Source organism: Sceloporus occidentalis, unplaced genomic scaffold (genome assembly GCF_023333645.1).
Source record: "Sceloporus occidentalis isolate IW3139 unplaced genomic scaffold, rSceOcc1.0.p SCAF_4, whole genome shotgun sequence".
In the NCBI taxonomy this organism is placed as follows: domain Eukaryota; kingdom Metazoa; phylum Chordata; class Lepidosauria; order Squamata; family Phrynosomatidae; genus Sceloporus; species Sceloporus occidentalis.
This window is the reverse complement of record NW_028316984.1, coordinates 186,953,096-186,964,502: the sequence shown is the minus strand read 5'-3', so window position 1 is coordinate 186,964,502 and position 11,407 is coordinate 186,953,096.

The following is an 11,407-nucleotide window of genomic DNA, read 5'->3' as shown; positions in this document are numbered from 1 at the left end:
CAGGAAAGGAGAACCTCTGGAGGTGTGAGAGAAGAAAGGATATAGATGAGAGAAGAAAGTTTTAAAAAAAGCATGAAGTGCAGTGGTCCCTCCACATGAACTGGGGTTAGAAGTGATTAGATAGAAGACAGAAAAATATAATCATAGAGTTGGAAGGGATCCCAAGGGCCATGTAGTCCAACCCCCTGCCATGCAGGAATCTGCAACCAAAGCATTCTTGAAAGATGCTCATCAAATCTGTGTTTAAAGGCCCTCAAAGAAAGAGTGTTCATCAGCGAAGGGTAGATGTCCTTTTTTATGTCAGCAAGTGGCTTCAGAGGACCTAAATCATCTAAATGCACCAGAACCTGTCTAATTATGGAAGCTAAGCATGGTCAGTCCTGGTTAGTACTTGGAAAGGAGACCACCAATGAATACCAGAGATGCCGAAGGCTATATTTCAGAGGAAAGAACTGGCAAAACTATTCTTTGCCTAAGTTCGCAGAACTTGTTTTCTCGTGTTCTTCTTTGGTTGGAGGAAGAAAAGTACAGTTAGCCCTTCTTATCCATAGATTTTTTTATCCATGGATTCAAGCTTGAAAATATTAAAAAAAAAGTATAAATTCCAAATATCAAACCTTGATTTTTCAGTTTATATAAGGGACACCTTATTATGCCATTGTATTTAATGGGACTTGAGCATCCACAGAGTTTGTTATCCATGGGGGTCCTGGAACCAAACCTCAGCGGATACAAAGGGACCACTGTACTGACTTCCAACAGCCACCCTGAATCCCATTTTAGGAGAAAGGTGGGATATAGATCCCATAACCAAATAAAATAAATAAATAAACGCCTTTGACTAACAATATCCAGGCCACATAACCTGAATACATTTTAAGTCAGAGCTGGGGAAAGTTACTTTTTTTTGAGCTTCAGCTCCCACAATCGCCCAGATATCCAGGGGTTCAAGGAGTTATAATCCAAAAAAGTAACTTTTCCCAGCTCTCCACTCTTGTTGCCTCAACTTGCATGGCCACTCTTAAAAAAATTAATCCGGAAGATGTGGAGCTGTACAGGTCCTTACATTCCTAGGTTATTGCAAATTACTGTAAATCATAATTGGAGAGTTGCAAATAAAGAGAGTTGTAGAGCCAGCTTGTAGTGGTCTGAGTGTTGAAACTATGACTCTAGAGGCCAGGGGTATAATCCAGGGGTAGGCAATCTTTTTGAGCCGGGGGCCGGGTTGCTGTCCCTCAGACAACTGGGGGGGCTGAAGCCAAAAAATAAATAATTAAATAATTTTAAAAAAATTAAATATATAAATAAACCAGGACAAATGTAGGACAAAATTTTCAAATGGAAGACACTTTTTTTTAAAAAATGGAGGACACGCAAAAAAATTTGCTGATTTTTAAAAAAATGTTAATATAAATGCATGTTTCTGAGGCTTCTATAGACAATTGCCCCCCAAAGGCCCCGGCGGCAATCGGCAGCAGGACTGGGCTGGGGCTGGTCCCAAGGCCTCGCTGGGCCGCATCCGGCCCGCGGGCTGCAGGTTGCCTACCCCTGGTATAATCCCTGCTCAGCCATGGAAACCCACTGGGTGACCTCGGGCAAGTCACATTCTCTGAGCCTCTGAGGAAGGCCTAGAGTAGACAAACTTCCTCTGAACAAATCTTGCCAAGAAAACCCAGTGGTAGGTTCATCTTCAGGTCTCTGTAAGTCAAAAACAACTTGAAGGCACACAACAACAATAAATAAAGAGCCATTTATCCACCAGGCAAATAAAAGGTATACAAAAGAAAAGGGGCATAAAGCATTTCCTCCCTTGACTTCTGCAAACTTGTCTTCTCAATTTACATACAGGTCACATCTATTTCTACAAACCAGTGTATCCATCAACCCTAAAATGGGCCTGGAGACCTCCTGAAATGTGGTCAATGCAGTGAAAGCTTGGCTGAAATTTCAAGGTCTCCTTTCACCCTGTCGCTGGTGAGCCAGACGTACTTCCTAAAACAGCAAGGAAGCCCAGCAATTCCTGGCCAAGTTGCCCTGATTAAACTCTCTTTTGAAACAGTACGTCCGCCCTTTAGCTCTCCCAGAACACATCCATCATGCATGTGCTCAGTGTACGAATGAGAGCAAAATCTAGGTTGCTTTCCACTGTTGCTGTTAAGTGCTGGTCTCAGCGGCCTCAGTTGCTGCTCCAGGAGTCAGCTGCGCATACAAATGTCATCTGCAGACCACACTCTACAAATCTACCTATACCCGCCGTTGCTGTTCCCAAGCCACACTGCAACAAAAAGCCAGATTAAATATTTAATAACTCTGTAAATGCTCTGCACAGCCAAATTAAATCGCCTTTATCTTAAATTCATGATTCAGCCACCACCAGGGACTGGAGGGATTCCACCTGCAGAGATACAGCTGCCTCATGCCTCTAGAGACCTGGGTCCACGGTTCAGACCTGCATGGTTGCTTCTCCTAGGAATTGCAATGGTTGATTCATCCTTTAACAAGAGCAGAAGCAATTCCCCCTACTCAGCAACACTCATCCAGTCTTTCTTTTTGGATTGCAGTTCCCAGAATCCACGAGTCTGCAGAGTTGGTGGCCACAACAGCTGGTGGAAGTCAAGGATTTGTACTCCAAAAACTAGCTTTTCCAATCCCCCTTCCCTCAATCTTTCTTTCTCCCCCCACCCCCTCTCTCACACAAGCTCGCATACAAGACATTTGCGGTTTTGAGTGTTGGACTACGACTCTGGGTTCAAGGTTTGATTCCACGCTCAACCATGGGTGACCTTGGGCAAGAAATCACACTCTCTCAGCCTCAGGGGAAGGCAATGGCAAACCTCCTCTGAACAAATCTTGCCAAGAAAGCCCCATGATAGGGAAAAGCCTGTAAGTCAGAAATGACTTGAAGGCACACGACCACAACCACAAACAAGGCTTTAAAAAGTTTACCCAAAGGTGTTATATAGTTTTAATTTGTTTTAAACTTTTTTGTTTTTTTAAAACTGTATTTGATATTTCAACATGCAGTTTAATATTGTAGTAATTTAATTCTGTTTTAATGCATTATTTTGTAAGTTTTAACTATAGTGTTTTTTAATATTGTAAGCCGCCATGAGTCGAGAAGGGTGTGATAACAACAACAACAACAATTTAAATACAGGACCATTAAGCCCACCGTACTCTCCAATAAAAAAAGCAGGAAAGGGGTATAAAACATTTCCACTCTTGACGCATTTCTATTTCTGTCCTCCACAATTTTCCTTCCAGACAACTACTCTCTCTCTCTGGTTTTGCTTCGCGAACGAAGATTCAGGAAGGATGCATCCTGCGCTTTGTACAAGCGCGTTGGTGACTAAAAAGGCCAATCTGGGACAAACATGTTCGGTTGCAGAAAGCACAGCAGAAAGTCTCCTTGGGTGATGTTTCCGGGTTGTGGTTCTTTCTGGGTTGTCGTTTCTCTTCAAGACTCGTTCGCCGTGAGCTTTCGAAAAAGGCTGCAGCATCGTGGATAGTGCGTCTCCATGCCTCCTGATGCGAGGCCAGGGCAGACCATTGTTGGTGATCAATTTGGTGACAACTACTATTAGCCATTTATTCCTATTTCTTTTCTTTGTGCTGATTCACCTTGCCTTAGTGTGCATCTACAGAGATAATGCAGTTTGACAACACTTTAACTGCCATGACTCCATCCTACAGAATCTTGAGATATGTAGTTTTGTGAGGCACCAGCATTCTTTGGCAGAAAAGGCTAAAGACCTTGTAAAACTACAAATCCCAGGATTCTATAGGATGTAGCTGCTGCACTTAAAGTTGTGTCAAACTGTATTGTTTCTACAGGACCTGATGTAAATGTTGTTGTTGTGTGCCTTCAAGTAGCTTCCAACTTATGGCAACCCCAAGACAACCTTATCATAGGTTTTTCTTCTTGGTAAGTTTCTTCATCCTCTGAGGCTGAGAGAGTGTAACTTGCCCACTGAAGCCTACTCTCCTAGTCCAAGGTTCAAACTACTATATTATGCTTGCTCTCACCAATATACATATAAATTATATATTACTCTAAATAAATTATAAATAGTGAATTGATTTCTTCTACTCTATCCACCCATTCCCATATTTCTACTTACATTCTCCCCCAAATGGCTTTTGCTTTTGCAATTTATCTTCTGCATCTTTGTTTCTTTTTAATTATTATCAGCTGATGACATATTACCCCAGGTCCAAGATATGCCCCTTGCATTTCCCTCCATCTAATCTCATTTCTGTTCTTCTGACTTCTTTCCTTGCAGGTTATTAAACTGTCATTGTTCTATTAATAAACCCATCAATCTCCACCATCTTGCTGCTTCATGTGAGTTCTTTGGTTTGGTCTGATCACACCTGCTCTTTAGGGCATTTTTCTTTTTCAGACATACTGCTTTAGGCACCAGAAAGTTGCTGACATGTTTTTCTCCCCTATTATTTTCCCCATCTTTCCTTCTTTACTTGTTTTTCCTCTTCTTTAGGGTTTCTTTCCATTCCCTCCTTTGAATATTTGACTGTGATTTATCTCTTCACAATAATAATGCTTAATTTCTTCTGCCTATGTTCATTTGGCTTCCCTTCCATGTTCTTTTGCACTCATTTTATTTGTTCTTGTGTAGAAGTCACTTCTGACTTATGGCAATCCTAATGCAAACGTATCACAGGGCTTTCTTGCCAGGTTTCTTCAGAGGGATCTTGTCATTGCCATCTCCGGAGGCTAAGAGTATGTGACTTGCCCAAGGTCACCCAGTGGGCTTACATGGCCGAGCTGGGATTAGAACCATAGTCTTCAGAGGCATAGTTCAACACTCAGATCACTCCACTACGCTGTAGTCATTTCATAGGTGATATCAATATTTATTTTAATTGTGTTGGTCTCAATGCTTCCCTTTATATCTTGATGCTTTCCATCACTTTGTTGGGCCTCAACTCTCTAGCCACTTTGCTGGTTAGTCTTTGGATTCTAATGATAACTTTTTCCTATGATTTCCTCCTGATTCCTCCATCTCCAAACTTACATTCATCTACTTGAACGTGCTTAGGAATGTGTGTCCTACTGCAGAAATAATCCAGTTTGATATCATTTTAACTGCTGTGGCTCAATGATATGGAATTCTGGGAATGGTAGTTTGTTGAGGCACCATAAAATGGAGGACATTCAAGAAAAATGGAGGACGTGACCAAATAAAACTTGCTAGCACTCATATAAATATAAATTATTGCTTCTTTGTCATGTTTAGAATGGGAGACATTTTGGTCACCCTGTTTGTTGTGGCACCATAGGTCTCTGACTAAATACCTCACAAAACTAGTTCCCAGAATTCCACAGTACTGATCCATGGCAGTTAAAGTGGTGTCAAACCAGATTATTTCTGCAGTGATGAAGCCGCAATCTTATCAGATGCATTTTAACCTATCAGAATGGCAGGGAGGACTATAACACTTGGAAACTACCTAAGCAAAGAGGCATGGTCCCACAGTGTCAGATTTAGACCTTCCCCTCTTCAAGAAGGCAAGGTTCAGCTCCAAGCCTTGATGTTCCGCACCTCATGAGGAAGTGGTTTTTCTTAATGCAAGATTGTTACACTACAACAGCAGTTTTCCCAGGTGGACTCTTATACAAGGTCTTACACAAGCTCTCAGGATGCATGCTAGCACAGGACACTGCACCATCTCACGTAAAAATCTTCTGCTCATTCTTGCACAACAGTTCATGGAACCATGCCATTACGAAGAATTCTTCCCCTAACCTAAACCTGGATCCACCTTGTGCAGAGCGGCCAGAAGCAAAAAGGATACAAGTCACCTGTACCTTCAGCTGTTGTGTAGATTCTCAATTGTTGGATTTCCATTGGTCTTTGAACTTCTGCTTTCACAAGCTTTGGCCAAGGCAATCAACGGGAAGGGATTCTGGAAGTCAACTTTCAAAACATTTGGAGCAGTGGTTCCCAAAATTTGGTCCTCCAGGTATTTTGGACTTCAGATCTCAGAATTCCCAATTGTTGGCAAGCTGGCTGGGGTTTCTGGGAGCTGAAGTCCAAAACATCTGGGGGATCAAAGTTTGGAAATCGCTGATCTAGAGGGCCAAGGATTGAAATTCATCAATATGGAAAAAGAAATTCCACAGAAATCACTTTTCAAATTGAAATTCTCCCCTCTGTGCAATTGAAAAAGTTACAGGGACCTCATTCAAAGCCACTTCTGTGAGCATCTCAAAATTTGTGAAGAGTTTCATTTAAATAATCTGACATCTTTATGGTTAACAACTTGCCAACACAAAAACAATAACCCCATGTCTTTCAGCTGTAGCTTTCTTGGCATCTACCACATACACAAAACAATTAGGAACGCTACACTACATGCAACTGAAAAATGTGTAAATCAGCCACTTCCCACAGATTTCGTGAACACTTCCAATGTAGCTCTTTGCACTGAGCAAAGTGCCTTCCTCTGCCTCACAGTATGTACTGCTGTGCAACTTACAACATAAAAGCACCTGTAAGTAGAACAAGCCAGAACAGTACAATATTAAAATACAAACTCTGGAAGCTGCCATGACATATGATTAAACATCATGCTCATCACGTTGACAATTAGTTTTTAACATTCAGCCAGATTCAACACCCTGAGTTCCTGGCACAAACACAATGGAGTTCACTTGCAAAACTACCTTACTCTAACTGGCATATATGTAAATATCTCCCCTCTGTTAATGACATAATACAAGATACGGGAATGTACAGAAAGAACAGGATCTACTGCAAGATCTCTGTATAATGTGCAATAGATTGGCAAAGGTTTCCAAGTCTCAACTGCTTAACAACAGTAACAACAAAATGTTCCTGCTGTCCTGCCACTAAACTATATTGTTGAAATAAAGATGCTGTAGAGAAGACATAAGTGAATTTTGTAAAGAAAGTCTGAGAGGACAGTTGGGAAACCCAAAATTTGTTCTGTTGTGATAATAATGATAATAATAATAATAATAATAATAATAATAATAGTGTTTATGAAATACTTGACCTTTACTTAACAATGTTAAAGGCTTCTGGACATTGTTGTACAGGGTGGTCCCAGGGGGTTAAGTTGCTGCCATTTTGGAGCATAATTTTAGATTATTGTGATGTTTATATTCTGTAGTTTCTCGTTTAGATTTGATTATTTTGTATCACTAGTCTTTTCTTCGAAAAGGGTGATACAAGATTACCTAACAGTCTCGTACATTCTTGTCCAATGTGCTGCTCTTTCATCCTAGCTACTTGTTTGCAAGATTACTGAATAATCTTGTACATGTTAGATGGGTGAAACAACAAAATTAATGTACAAACAAGCATGAACAGCTAACCAAACCTTTTCTGATGAGTCAAATATACAGGGGTATTTGAAAAACTACACAACTTACTTGTTGTGCGCCTTCAAGTCATTTCCAACTTATGGCAACCCTAAGGCGACCCTGTCATGGGGCTTTCTTGGCACATTTCTTCAGAGGGGTTTGCCATTGTCACCCTCAGAGGAAGAGAGAGTGTGACTTGCCCAAGGCCACCCAGTGGGTTTCCATGGCCAAGCTGAGGGTCAAACCCTGGTCTCCAGAGTCCTAGACCAGTGCTCAAACCATGCTGGCTTTCACCCAACTTACCAGCCCACATATAAAACAATTACTGGACCAGGAGAGAAAAAGAAACCAGCACTTTTTCCCTTTCACAAATGTTTGCTCCTTGGTTATTCACCACAAACTACCAAGAGAGGGTCGACTTTGCAAGCTATGAGACTGAAGCCACCATTTGAATTTCCAGTCCAATCTCATTAGCCACTTATTGCATGGCAATATATTTCGTAGTGTTCTCTACTTTCAGAATTCAGCACATCAAAGTTTATTCAGTCCCTGAACTATATACCAGGAATACAAATTTCCCACACAGAGGGGGAGAAACATCCTGCTGAATAAGGAAACAGGATGACAGATGGCATTTCGGCAGTCCAAGAAAGACACGGTCATGCCAGAAGGCTGCCAAAACTTATGCAATCATAACAATCTTGCTTTTACTCAACAGCCAAAGACGTTAGCTTATACCACTAGTAAACAAGTAGTTAGAATGAGACAGAAGAACACTGGACAGCAAGAATGTGGACAAGTGCATCCCCCCTCCTCAGTTACGAAAATCTTTCCGAGGCTGCATCTGCACTGCAAAAATAATTTGGGTTGACACCACTTTCACTACCAGGGATCAATGCTATGAAATTCTGGGAACTGTAGTTTTGTGAGCCACAGCAAACTACAATTCTCAGAATTCCATAGCACTGAGCCATGCAAATTAAAGTGGTGTCAACCTGTATTATTTCTGCAGTGCAGATACAGTCCCAGAGTAGGCCTGCTAAAGAACTGCCTAAATCCAGTTCTTAGGCCTCATCTGCACTGCAGAAATAATCCAGTTTGACACCACTTTAACTGTTATGGCCCAATGCTATGGAATTCAGGGAGTTATAGTTTTGTGAGATATTTAGCCTTCTCTGTCAGAGTGCTCTGATGCCGCAACAAACTACAAATCTCAAGATCCCATTGCATGGCACTATGGCTGTTAAAGCAGCATCAACCTGTATTATTTCTGCAGTGGAGATGCAGCCTCAGTCCTAATTAGAGTATACCCACTGGATCAAAAGGAACTTGTCAAATCAAGACTTCTATGGGTTTCATTGGTACAACAGGTCTATCCTAGTTGGGAGCAAAAACTGGATCTAGGCTCAAGCATAGATTTAAAACTTGTAAACAGCCTTAGATCCCTTAGCAGGAGTAAAGCAGGATGTAAACTGAATAAATAAATAATAAGGATATCTAGGGTCCTTATTATTAACTGCCCTGGCTCAGTGCAAGGGACTCCTGGGAGTTGTAGTTTATTGCATCACCAGGGCTCTCTGGGAAATAAGCAAGATGAACTTAAACTCCTAGTACAACAAAGCAAATATGATATAATAGGCCTCACTGAAACCTGGTGGGATGAGTCTCATGATTGGAATGTGGAAATAGAGGGGTATAACCTTTTTAAGAGAAATAGGCCAAACAGGAAAGGAGGAGGAATAGCACTATATGTCAGAGATATTTACACCAGTGAAGAGATCCAGGACATCAATCATGGAAGCCAGGTGGAGAGCATCTGGATAAAAATCAAAGGGGAGGGAAACAACAAGGATGTTATGGTGGGAGTCTACTACAGACCCCCAAGTCAGACTGAGGAATTGGATGATATCTTTCTAGAACAGATGACCACACAGTCAGAAAAGAGAGCTGTAGTAGTGATGGGCGACTTCAACTATCCTGATATTTGCTGGAAGTCAAACTCAGCAAAATCCTCAAGGTCTAGCAAATTCCTCACTTGCCTGGAAGACAATTTCATGGTCCAAAAGGTGGAAGAGGCAACAAGGGGGTCAGCTATTTTAGATCTGATCCTAACCAACAAGGATGACTTGGTTAATGGGGTGCAAGTGGTGGGATCCTTAGGTGGAAGTGACCATGTTCTCCTGGAGTTTGTTATACAATGGAAAGGAGAAGCCAGGCATAGTCAAACACGCATTCTAGACTTTAGGAGAGCGGATTTCAGTAAACTTAGAGAAGTATTGAGGGTGATCCCGTGGTCAGAAATACTAAAAGGGAAGGGAGTTCAGGACGGATGGGAATTTCTCAAAAGAGAGATACTGAAGGGACAATTTCAAACAGTCCCAGTGAGAAAGAAAAATCGGCGGTGTCTCAAGAAACCAGGATGGATGACTAAGGAACTTTCAACCGAGCTAAGTTTGAAACAGAAGATGTATAAGAAATGGAAAAAGGGGGAAATCACGAAAAAGGAATTCAAAGAAATAGCAGGCATGTGTAGAGGTAAAGTCAGAAAAGCTAAAGCGCAGAATGAACTCAGGCTTGCTAGAGAGGTTAAAAAGAATAAAAAGGGATTTTTTGGATATGTCCGCAGCAAAAGGAAGAAGGAAATGGTAGGGCCACTGCAGGGAAAAGATGGCAAAATGCTAACAGGGGACAGAGAAAAGGCAGAATTACTCAACACCTTCTTTGCCTCAGTCTTCTCAGAAAAGGCAAAGGGTGCTCAACCTGAGGATAAAGGAGCAGAGGACAGAATAGGGGAATTTCAGCACAGAATAAGTAAAGAGATAGTAGAGGAATACCTTGCTAATCTAAATGAATTTAAGTCTCCAGGACCAGATGAACTACATCCAAGGGTACTAAAAGAACTGGCAAATGCAATATCGGAGCCATTGGCAATCATATTTGAAAACTCCTGGAAAATAGGAGAAATCCCAGCAGACTGGAGGAGGGCAAACGTCCCCATCTTCAAAAAGGGGAAAAAAGAGGATCCAACAATTATCGTCCAGTTAGTCTGACATCAGTTCTAGGAAAGATTCTGGAGCAGATCATTAAACAGAGAGTCTGTAAACAACTAGAAGGCAATGTCATAATCACAAAAAGTCAACATGGGTTTCAGAGAAACAAGTCATGCCAGACAAATCTGATCTCTTTCTTTGATAAAATTACCAGCTTAGTAGATGAAGGGAATGCTGTGGATATAGTATATCTTGATTTCAGTAAGGCCTTTGACAAGGTTTCCCATGACATACTTGCAAACAAGCTTGTAAAATGTGGGCTAGACAAAGTAACTGTTAAATGGATCTGTAATTGGTTGACCGGCCAAACCCAAAGGGTGCTCAACAATGGCTCTTTTTCAGCCTGGAGAGAAGTGACCAGTGGGGTTCCACAGGGCTCTGTCCTGGACCCAGTGTTATTCAACATCTTTATCAATGACCTGGATGACAGAATTGGGAGCATACTTATCAAATTTGCAGATGACACCAAATTAGGAGGAATAGCTAATACGCCAGAGGACAGGATCAACATTCAAAATGATCTGAATAGACTAGAAAGCTAAAATGAAATTCAACACAGAGAATTGTAAGGTATTGCACTTAGGGTGGAAAAATGAAATGCACAGATATAGGATGGGGGACACCTGGCTGAATGAAAGTACATGTGAAAGGGATCTAGGAGTCCAAGTAGACCACAAGTTGAACATGAGTCAACAGTGCGATGCGGCAGCTAAAAAGGCCAATGCAATTTTAGGCTGTATCAATAAAAGTATAGTGTCTAGATCAAGAGAAGTAGTAGTGCCACTGTATTCTGCTCTGGTCAGGCCCCACCTGGAATATTGTGTCCAGTTCTGGGCACCACAATTCAAAAAGGACATTGAGAAACTGGAGCGTGTCCAGAGGAGGGCGACTAAAATGGTGAAAGGTCTGGAAACCTTGCCCTATGAGGAACGACTCAGGGAGCTGGGGATGTTCACCTGGAGAAGAGAAGGTTAAGAAGTGATATGATAGCCCTGTTTAAATCTTT